This window comes from Meles meles, chromosome 4, assembly GCF_922984935.1.
Source record: "Meles meles chromosome 4, mMelMel3.1 paternal haplotype, whole genome shotgun sequence".
In the NCBI taxonomy this organism is placed as follows: domain Eukaryota; kingdom Metazoa; phylum Chordata; class Mammalia; order Carnivora; family Mustelidae; genus Meles; species Meles meles.
The window spans coordinates 67,519,302-67,529,129 of NC_060069.1; positions in this window are offsets into that span (position 1 = coordinate 67,519,302).

Below are 9,828 nucleotides of genomic sequence, written 5' to 3' on the forward strand. Positions count from 1 at the left end.
CAGCCCTTTATGGCTTGCCAGGTTTCTGTGGACAAGTCTGACGTTATTCTGATGGTCCTTCCTCTGTACATAAGGAATCTCTTCCCCCTAACTTCCCTTTAGACCTCCTGTCTGAAATTGCAAACCATGAATTTCACAATTAAGTGTCTGGAGGTCTTTCTAGACTCATTGATCTTGGGGTGTATCCTTTCTGCCTCTAGGACATGAACACCTGTTCCATTCCCTAGATTAGGGAAATTTTCATTGAGAATTTATTCAATTGTATCTTCTAGTCTTCTCTCTTTCTCCACCCCCTCAGGGATCCCAATAATTCTGATGTTGTAACGTTTCATGGCTTCATTTATTTCCCTAATTCTGTTTTCATGGCTTCTAAGCTGTTTGTTCCAGGCCTCCTCCTGATCCTTCTTTTCTATCAGTTTGTCTTCTAGATCACTAATTTGATCTTCTGCCTCAGTTACCCTAGCTTTTAGAATATTTAGAGTAGATTGGATCTCATGGATAACATTTTTTAATACTGCTAAATCAGCCCTCACTTCCGCCCTTGGAGTCCCTTAGAAGGACTTTCTTTCTGAGTTCCTGCAGTTACACATTTCCCTACTTTTATTTTGGAGCTCAGCAATCACTTCTCTGTCACATAAGAAATGTAATTTCTCCATCCTTAGCCCTTATTTTCTAAGCAACAGAAACACTAGGGTTTTAATTCTGTGTAATGGCTGAATGGTCAAGGTTAGTTGCTTATACCATCTTAATCTTTATTTTCTATATTTGAAAAAAATGGAGATAGTGATATTTTTCCAGAAGATTGTTGTAAATATAATAAATTGATAAATGATGTTTCTTAAACAGTTAAGGTGTATGTGGCATGTAACAGGCCCAGAATACCTAGTAGACATGTTATCACCCCTCTGTTGGTGACAGGGGTGCATGCACAGCCCAAGGAGGTGGAGTGGCAAGCAGAACTCAGCAAATGCAGTTCCTTTACATCCATTCCCTCAATTTGTGTTATTTACATTAATTTTGTCCACTTGGCCAGACTGTATATCTGTTCTCCTTCCAGTTCCATCTTCTTCTGGGCCTTCTTCTCAGAAGTCATCACTATGGAGGGGCTATAGGAACTATAAGCAGAAGGGCCCTCACTCCTAGCAGTGGATAAAGAAAATTGTCTTTAACATGCAGGTCTATATGATTAGCATTTCATGTTTTAAGATAAGCATTTAAGGGCCTGCATAATATTCCATTTAGTAGACACACCATATTATGTCATAATTATTTAACTGGATCCTCAATTAGGTTGTTTTCAGTATCTTGCTATTATAAAAAAAAGACTTCATTGAACATTAATATGCAAAAATTCTTTCCTACAGATTATATCACTAAAAGGGTATATAAGGGCACCTGGGTGGTTCAGTGGGTTAAAACCCCTGCCTTTGGCTCAGGTCATGATCTCAGCGTCCTGGGATCGAGCCCTGCATTGGGCTCTCTGCTCAGTGGGGAGCCTGCTTCCCTCTCTCTCTGCCTGCCTCTCTGCCTACTTGTGATCTTTCTGTCAAATAAATAAATAAAATCTTTTTTTTAAAAAAAGGATATATATATACACATATATTTATATGTATATATATAAGATATATGGTATTATTACATATTGTGTGTGGTGTGTGTATGTGTGTGTGTGTGTGTGTATGTGTATAATATTACAATGTTCTCAAATATAGCCAGCAGGAAAGGCAGCCTACAAGAAACAATTCTGAAGTCATTCCAAGCCCTATCTGAGGAAAGTTGGGCAATTTTCTTCATAGTCAACCCACAGCAATCTTTTAGGATCCCATTCCCTCCTTCCTCAACAGTCCTCCCATTATTTTTATATATCACTTCCAAAAATAATCCAGAATATCCAGAACATAAAGGTACCTCAGGATCTTAGCAAATCTGCTTATTAGGTTGGATTCTGCAAGAAGCCCTATGGAACAAAGATTCAGGTAGCAGTTTTTCTGGGGGTAGAGGACTGGGAAGGTGAGATAAGGAAGAGCAGGAAGTCACTAAAGGATGCTTATTAAGTCAGTTACCACTATGGGTAACTGACACTGAGTACCGTGGAAGAATCACTTGGAGCCAGTGTAGACATCTGCCTCAGAGATGACCCTAGTGGCAGGAACCTGAGGTATTTATTTGCCAAATCCTGTTAGTCACTGATTGACAGCCCCTGTTGGAAGGCATTACTACCCTGTGGCACAGGTGGACAATATGGATTTGTGGCCAGGGAAAGCCCTCAAGCTTTGCAGGAATGCAAGTATTAGTAGTTAGAAGTCTGCTGGTATGCACTGAGGTTGTAGGGGTGAGGGCAAATGGAAGAGATGCCAACAGAATCTGTTAGAATCTGCCCTTAGGGAACACACAGCTGACTTCCTGGAATGTGGTTGTTATTTTAAGCTGTGACAAGCCAGTCCTTAAAGGAAGACATTCATGATCTAAAGTCTATGCTTTCAATGGATGAATGGATAAAGAAGAAGTGGTGTATATATACACAATGGAATACTATGCAACCATCAAACCCCCTAAAATCTTGCCATTTGCAATAACGTGGGTGGAACTAGAGGCTATTAGGTTAAGCAAAATAAGTCAATCAGACAAAGACAATTATCATATGATCTCTCTGATGTGAGGAATTTGAGAGGCAGGGCGGGGGTCATGAGGGAAGGGAGGGAAAAATGAAACAAAATGGGACCAGGGAGGGAGACAAACCATAAGAGACTCTTGATCTCAGGAAACAAACTGAGGGTTGCTGGGAGGGATGGAGTGGCTGGGTAATGGACACTGGGGAGGTTGTGTGCTATGGTGAATGCTGTGAATTGTGTAAGACTGATGATTCACAGACCTGTACCCCTGGGGCAAGTAATACATTATATGTTAATTTTTTTTTAAGATTTTATTTATTTATTTGACAGAGAGAGATCACAAGTAGATAGAGAGGCAGGCAGAGAGAGAGAGAGAGAGAGGGAAGCAGGCTCCCTGCTTAGCAGAGAGCCCGATGCAGGACTTGATCCCAGGACCCCGAGATCATGACCTGAGCCGAAGGCAGCGGCTCAACCCACTGAGCCACCCAGGTGCCCCCATTATATGTTAATTTAAAAAATAATCACTAATAAATAAATATAGTCTATGCTCTCCACCCTATTATATACCTATTGAATATTAGCTAAGCTATAAAAACAGACCCTAACACAATAGGAGAAAGCAGACGCAGCTTCACATCTAAGACTGTGAAAATTATTAATTTAGAATCATTTATAGAGAGCTTTTTAGTCTGCCAGACTCAATGATAAGCACTGGAATACAAAGGTGAATTAAACACAATCCCTGCATGTTAGAAGCTTACTGTACAGTCAGGTGGAAGAGACAGAACCCTCAGATGAGAAGATGGGATCTGAGGGCAGACTTGTGGCCTGCTATCCAAGTACATGACCTGGGAAGAAGCAATACCTCAGAGAAGAGATACCTACTTGGTACATCTGGGCCGACAGAGAGCCTCAGAGAGCCTCATAGAGTCCCCCAGCTAGCTGCAGCATGGCCCAGAAGTGGAGACTGGACCCAGGCAATCCCCAGACGTGCTGCCCAATGAGACTCATTTCCTCAAAGGGGCACAAAAGCAGCAGAGAGAACCATTAGGCACAAAGGGTGTTTATCATAAAATTGAGGAATGTTGGGCATGACCTGTGGACAGAATAGTTGGCTTAGTGACCCCAGAGCTAGTGGACAACTAAAAACCAGATGCCTCCCCCTGCCCCCTGCTCCCCGAAGTCCTCCCAGGGCTGGGATGAAGCCAGAGAAGTCAGGAGGGAGGCAACCTGGACTGATAAAAGTTCTACCTCTGGCAGAATGAAGTCTTGTCAAATAAATTCTCTTGAGTTATAGATAAATGAAGCAGGGACATCTGTATACCCCAGTTTGTGAATTGAAAGCTCTACCCATTGCCCAGTGATTCCCGCAATATCATGTTATTCTTATCAATGAATCTCCCAAAGTGAAGTAAAGAGTACAGTTTTTATAGTCAGACACTTTGATTTGAGTCCTAACTCTCCAGATTCTAGTCCCTATTTGATGTGTGCAAAGGGGCAAATTAACAGTATTTAGACCCTTTTGAGCATCAGGCTCCTTACCTGTAAAGTGGTAGTTAATGGGAGGATTAGAAGGCAAGACAGAAGATCATTTCTGGGGGATTCTGCACAGAGGAGGCTTCCAGCAGGGTGGGGTGTGATGCTGTGATTGGCTGCCGGTACCACATGGTGATGTCCGCCCAGGCTGGGTGACATTGTGAGGACCTCATAGACTTCACGGAGATATTCCAGAAGCTCAGGCCGAGAGGGGAGCTTGGCAAGGAGAGGTTCTGTTAGAGTTGAGGGACAGCACTGAGAAAATTTCTGAGAGGAGCTGTCACAATTTTTGTTCTGCAGATGCAACTGTATCAACTCCCAAGGGTAGGAGAATTTGCCACAAATGAGTAAGCGTTTCCAGGGAATAAAAATTTTACATATATGTGTATATTTGTTTATATGTATATGTGTGTCCGTGTGTATCATACCAGTTTCAAGGTAATGAGTAGCATTGTGAATTCTGATTTTCATTATGAGAAATACTAAATAGAATGTATCATTTTTGTAGACATGCTTACATGTGTAAAGATTTAGAGTTTTAACAAGATACACTTTTTTCGCTTTTTCAGATACATCCAGATGTTTTTAATCTATGCAGAGTAATGATGGATGCGTGCTGCATCCTTCAATTGATTTACAAGATATATTTATATGAAATAAAGGAGTTTAAAAAACACAATTCTTTGAAAAAATTTTACCACTTCTTATGGCCTGAAAAATTACTTTTCTACTATTTTGCTCTTTGGAGTTCAGATACTCAAGCTTCAGAAATATTGTTAATACCAGACAAATCAAGTTCAGAAGTTTGGGAAACAATCACCTTCTGCAATATATGTAAAAATATTATACACAGCGTCTGGCATACAACTAATGTTTACCAAAAGTTTTTCCCACCCTCTCCCCTCACTGGCAGGGACAATATGAGAAAGAGCCCTACTTTTTCATCATTACTGCATATTGGCTTTCCCATTCCTAGTCTGCCTCAAAACACAAAATAACTTCAGATATTTCTGCTTCAACTGCACCAGGTTCTGGAAATGCAGAGAAGACTTGATCCCTGTCCTAAGAAGCTGATAGTCTAGAGAGGGAGAAGGGCATGCAACCCTTGGACAGACTGTCAGCCTGACACTCACTAGTCTAGATTTAATTCCACAGTTTCCTGTTACATTATACAATAATCTTCTTACCTGGCTCCTGTTGGTTTTCCTCTTCCTCAGGCCACAGGGTCTGATGAATGGGATCAGCTCTTGTAAATTAAGCCTGCCTCACACAAGTCCTTCAAAATCTAAACTGCAAAAGAGTAATAGCTCTATGGTTAGGCTTGATAGATCCCTTGAAATGGTTTTCCAAATAAAGGAGAATCTGCTCCTGAATTGAAGTGGGAATACTTTTTTAAAACTAATGACTGGCTTAGTCCATAGAACATGCAATTCTTTTTTTTTTTTTTTTTTAGATTTTATTTATTTTTATTTATTTGACAGACAGAGATCACAAGTAGGCAGAGAGGCAGGCAGAGAGAGAGGAAGAAGCAGGCTCCCCACCGAGCAGAAAGCCTGATTCGGAGCTTGATCTCAGGACCTTGGGATCATGACCTGAGCCAAAGACAGAGGCTTTAACCCACTGAGCCACCCAGGCACCCCAGAACATGCAATTCTTGATCTTGGGTTATGAGTTTGAGGCCCACGTTGGGTGTAGAGATTATTTTTTAAAAAATTAAATCTTAAAAAAGAAATAAAATAAGATGAAAACAGAGAGGGAGGCAAACCATAAAACACTCTTCACTCTAGGAAACAAACTGAAGGTTGCTGGGGGGGTGGTGGTAGAGGGATGGGGTAACTTGGTGATGGGCATTAAGGAGGCCACATGATGTAATGACCACAGGGTGTTATATGCAACTGATGAATCACTAAATTCTACCCTTGAAACTAATAATACAGTATATGTTAACTAAATTGAATTTAAATAAGAAAAAAAATTAAATGCAACAACTCTAAAAAAAAGAAAGAAAAGAGAAAGAAAAAACACACTGACTTTATATGTGGCAAAGATAGCTGCCAACACAAAATTTAGACTTCAGGGAACAAATTCTCCTACCTATATTCATTTTTGCCCATCAAATTTTTCGTTTAAATAAACCCATCTGGGGTGCCTGCCTTAGGCCAGCCACTGTATAAGCACTGGGCTCAGATGAGTTAAACATAGTGCCTGGCCTCAGAGAGTTCATGGCCGGATGGAGAAGAAAAGCAAGGTAGCAGACATCAGAGGAGAGGGCAGTGAGGACAACAGCAGAAAACATTGACTGAGGATTGTCTCTATCTGGTAAGACACTCTCACTCAGAGTGCGTCGCAGCCAAGTTTATCCCCACAACTCCAAGGGCGGTGATCTGGGCACAGAGAATAAGAAGAGATTTCTCCTGATTGCACTTTGGCTCCCCAGTGAGGTGGAAGTGGTGCATTTTAATATTTGCATTCTTTCTGCTAATGCTATAAGACCATGGAGAAACTGGTCTCCATTCGACAGTCTCCTGGACTCTTTTTTTTTAATGTCCCTGAAGACATCTCAAGAAATGGCAATAATCACAACGGCATTATCACATCTCCTCACTACAGAGTCTGGTTTTAGAACTGGTTTTGCCCACATTGAATGGAAGCTTATTCCCTTGTGTTTTCAGTCGTGGTCCATTGGCATCCCCCTAACAATTGATGCTCATCCCCATGTCTTTGCTTATCACCATCCCTAAACAGGACTAGATCAAGTAGAAAGTCTTCATCTCTTTCTAGTTCTCCCCTTCAAAGGTGTGCTCATGGAGCCTGTTTATTCTCATGTCAGGGATGGTAAGCTGAGGTGCTAAGGAGACTTTCTCAACAGATTCCAACTCGGAGAACTAATTAAGGAGGCACACCTTCTCTTGTGGGCTCCACCACTGCCCTGTCTAAAATAGGAAGCTGACCTGTAGGGTGCTGGGGATGGGAGTGGAGTTGGAAGAAAAGACCCAAGTGGGAACCTACAACCTGTGACAGAAGGGGAAGGTGGGGGAGACCAGCAGCTGGAGGTGGGCCTTTGGGCCAAAAGTAGAAACTAAAAGGATATCTCATCAATCGGACAGAACTCAGCATACAACGCACTGCATAAAAGGCAAGATTAAAAGTGCTTTTGAAAAAAACATAGAAAGTTCTTTAACATTTTTAAATAAATAGAAATCAAGCTTAAACTATTTTATGCTTTGAAACTGACAGCCGTTTATTTTAAAGTTTTTGGTAAGGATGAAAATTCATTTACAGATTACATAACCATATACTGAGTTGTTGAAAGCATCACCTCAAGTCCTAGGGAGGAGTTGTTTAGGAATATAAGCAAGGAGTGTGAGCTTCTCAGAGAATTTTTTTGTTTTATTGTTTTTTTTTTTCTAATTGAAAAAGGTTTTTATACTACTGTGTGATTATAGTGTCACCACGGTGCTACTTTTTCGGGTTTCACTCTGTGGAAGGAAGAGAGGCACCCCTCCAAGGAGGAGAGAAATCATGCTGTATTTTTCTCTCTCTGCTCACAGCTCTTCCTCAGTTTAATGAATGGCAGTAAGACTAAAATGACAGAGAGCAACTGTAGATTTCTTTAAGTACAACTATATTACTCCATGGCAGAGTTAAGCTTCATATAAGCTCAGACACTTCAATGGAAAATCAAGAAAGGGGGAGAAAAAGGTTGGAGATTTTGTCTATAGAAAGATACAGAAAATTTTAGGAAATATATCAGTGACGCTTAGTTCAATAAAATGCTAAAAATATACATAGGTGTTTATTTCTTTAAATTTTGCTCTATGCAAGCACTTATAGTGTTCTTTGATGTTCATATATATATGTGTGTGTGTATATATATATAAAAGATTTAATTTTTACTTATTTATTTATTTAGAGAGAGCTCATGAGTCAGGGGAGGGGCAGGGGGAGAGGGAGAGAGAGAATCTCAGGCAGACTCTGCACTGATCCCAGAGCCCAATGCAGGGCTTGATCCCACAATCCTGAGATCATGACCTGAGCCAAAATCAGAAGTCGAACACTTAATGAACTGAGATACCCAGGCACTCCACTATGTATTTTTTAATAATATATCTTACAAGATGATGGCTGGATAAAAAGCAGAACTTCTTTCTCACTTCACTTGCCTGCTATGTACTTTCTGACCAAAACTAAGACACCTCAAGTCAGGATATCTAAATTGCAGGAACACTCTATATGGGATTTGAGATTAGCAGACTCTTAAGCAATAAATTTGCAACCTAAATATAAAGTGATCAAAGATATACAGTAAATGCTTATCTTAATAATGTCAGACCAGTGTGATCAGAACATCTCAGGAACTGAACTTAAAGCAGGGAAACCATTCCCGTTGAGCTCTGAAGGCAGTCAGCATGACTGAGTCGACATGAACTAAGATCTCTGCAAAAGTAATTGTGGAAGTCATATATGGCTTCTATGGGGATTAATTGTCAGAGTTGGAATCAAAGCCAAAGCAGCCTCTGAAAAAAATTTAATACCCCAATATGGAGAATGTATTTTTTGTTATCGCTGTTCTGAGATGTGAGTGCATAATTCAAAACCATAGGCAGAGTTCATTCTTTGGAATACCATATCTTAAAAGAGGCTAGATTATGAGAAAACCATATCCTCTTCTCTCATGCTCTCATGGACACTTGCTTTAGAAATCCAGCCACCATGTCACGAGGAAGCCCAAGCCATTCCAGGCAGAGACCACACTGGTACCACAGCTAGGTACTATGGCCATTGAGCCCAGTTGAGGCTGTTATGAACAGCAGCAACTGACACACTATTTGGGTGAAGAAACCTCAGATTGTTGTAGATGTTGTTGTCATTGCTAGAATCAGATGATTCTAGCCCCAAATCATTTAGTCTTCCAACTGAGAAGCTCCAGAGATGTGGGGCAGAAAAGAAGCTGTCCTTGCCACACACTATCTGAATTAATTGACTCACAGAATCTACAGGTATTATAAAATGGTTGTTCTATCCCATTCAGGGTGGGTTTTTTTGTTTGTTTGTTTCTGAGGGTCAGGAAGGTAATTATGCAACAATCATAAGTGTAACAGTATCTTTAAGTCCCTCAGGCCAGAGACCCTCTGTTATGGTATCCAGAGAATAAATCTCAAGTCTTCATCCAGGATGGAGGAGAGGCAAATGCCAGTCATTTAAATTTGGGGAGAGGATCTCAAGACCTAACTGCTTTTTAAATGAACTGGTCTATAATCACCCACCCTCCTACTGCTAGACATCATGATGCCATTGAATGCTGAGGTCACTGAGATATTTGCTGAAGTTTTTTCTTACCTTTCCTTCAGTCAGCTTAGAATTCAGCCTTTTCTGGTCTGCTAATGTCAGTCACTCACTCTTCTGGTGTCCTAGTTTTCACAATGTAGTTGCCATGGTCTTCTCCTCCATTTCTTTTCCTTGTGAGTTTATGCTTTAAAATCACCTTATTTATATTTAGTGGGATTTTCAGAGGAAATGGAATTAAATACAATTTTCAATTTAGCATCTCTAATTGGAACATTAACTAGACTTTTTCTATCTTTTCTGGGTATATTGCCTCTTTTTTCTTATTTATTTGAGTAAAATAAATTACTCAAGAGTACTGGATACAAATGTCTTGTATTTTCTTGGGAAAAAG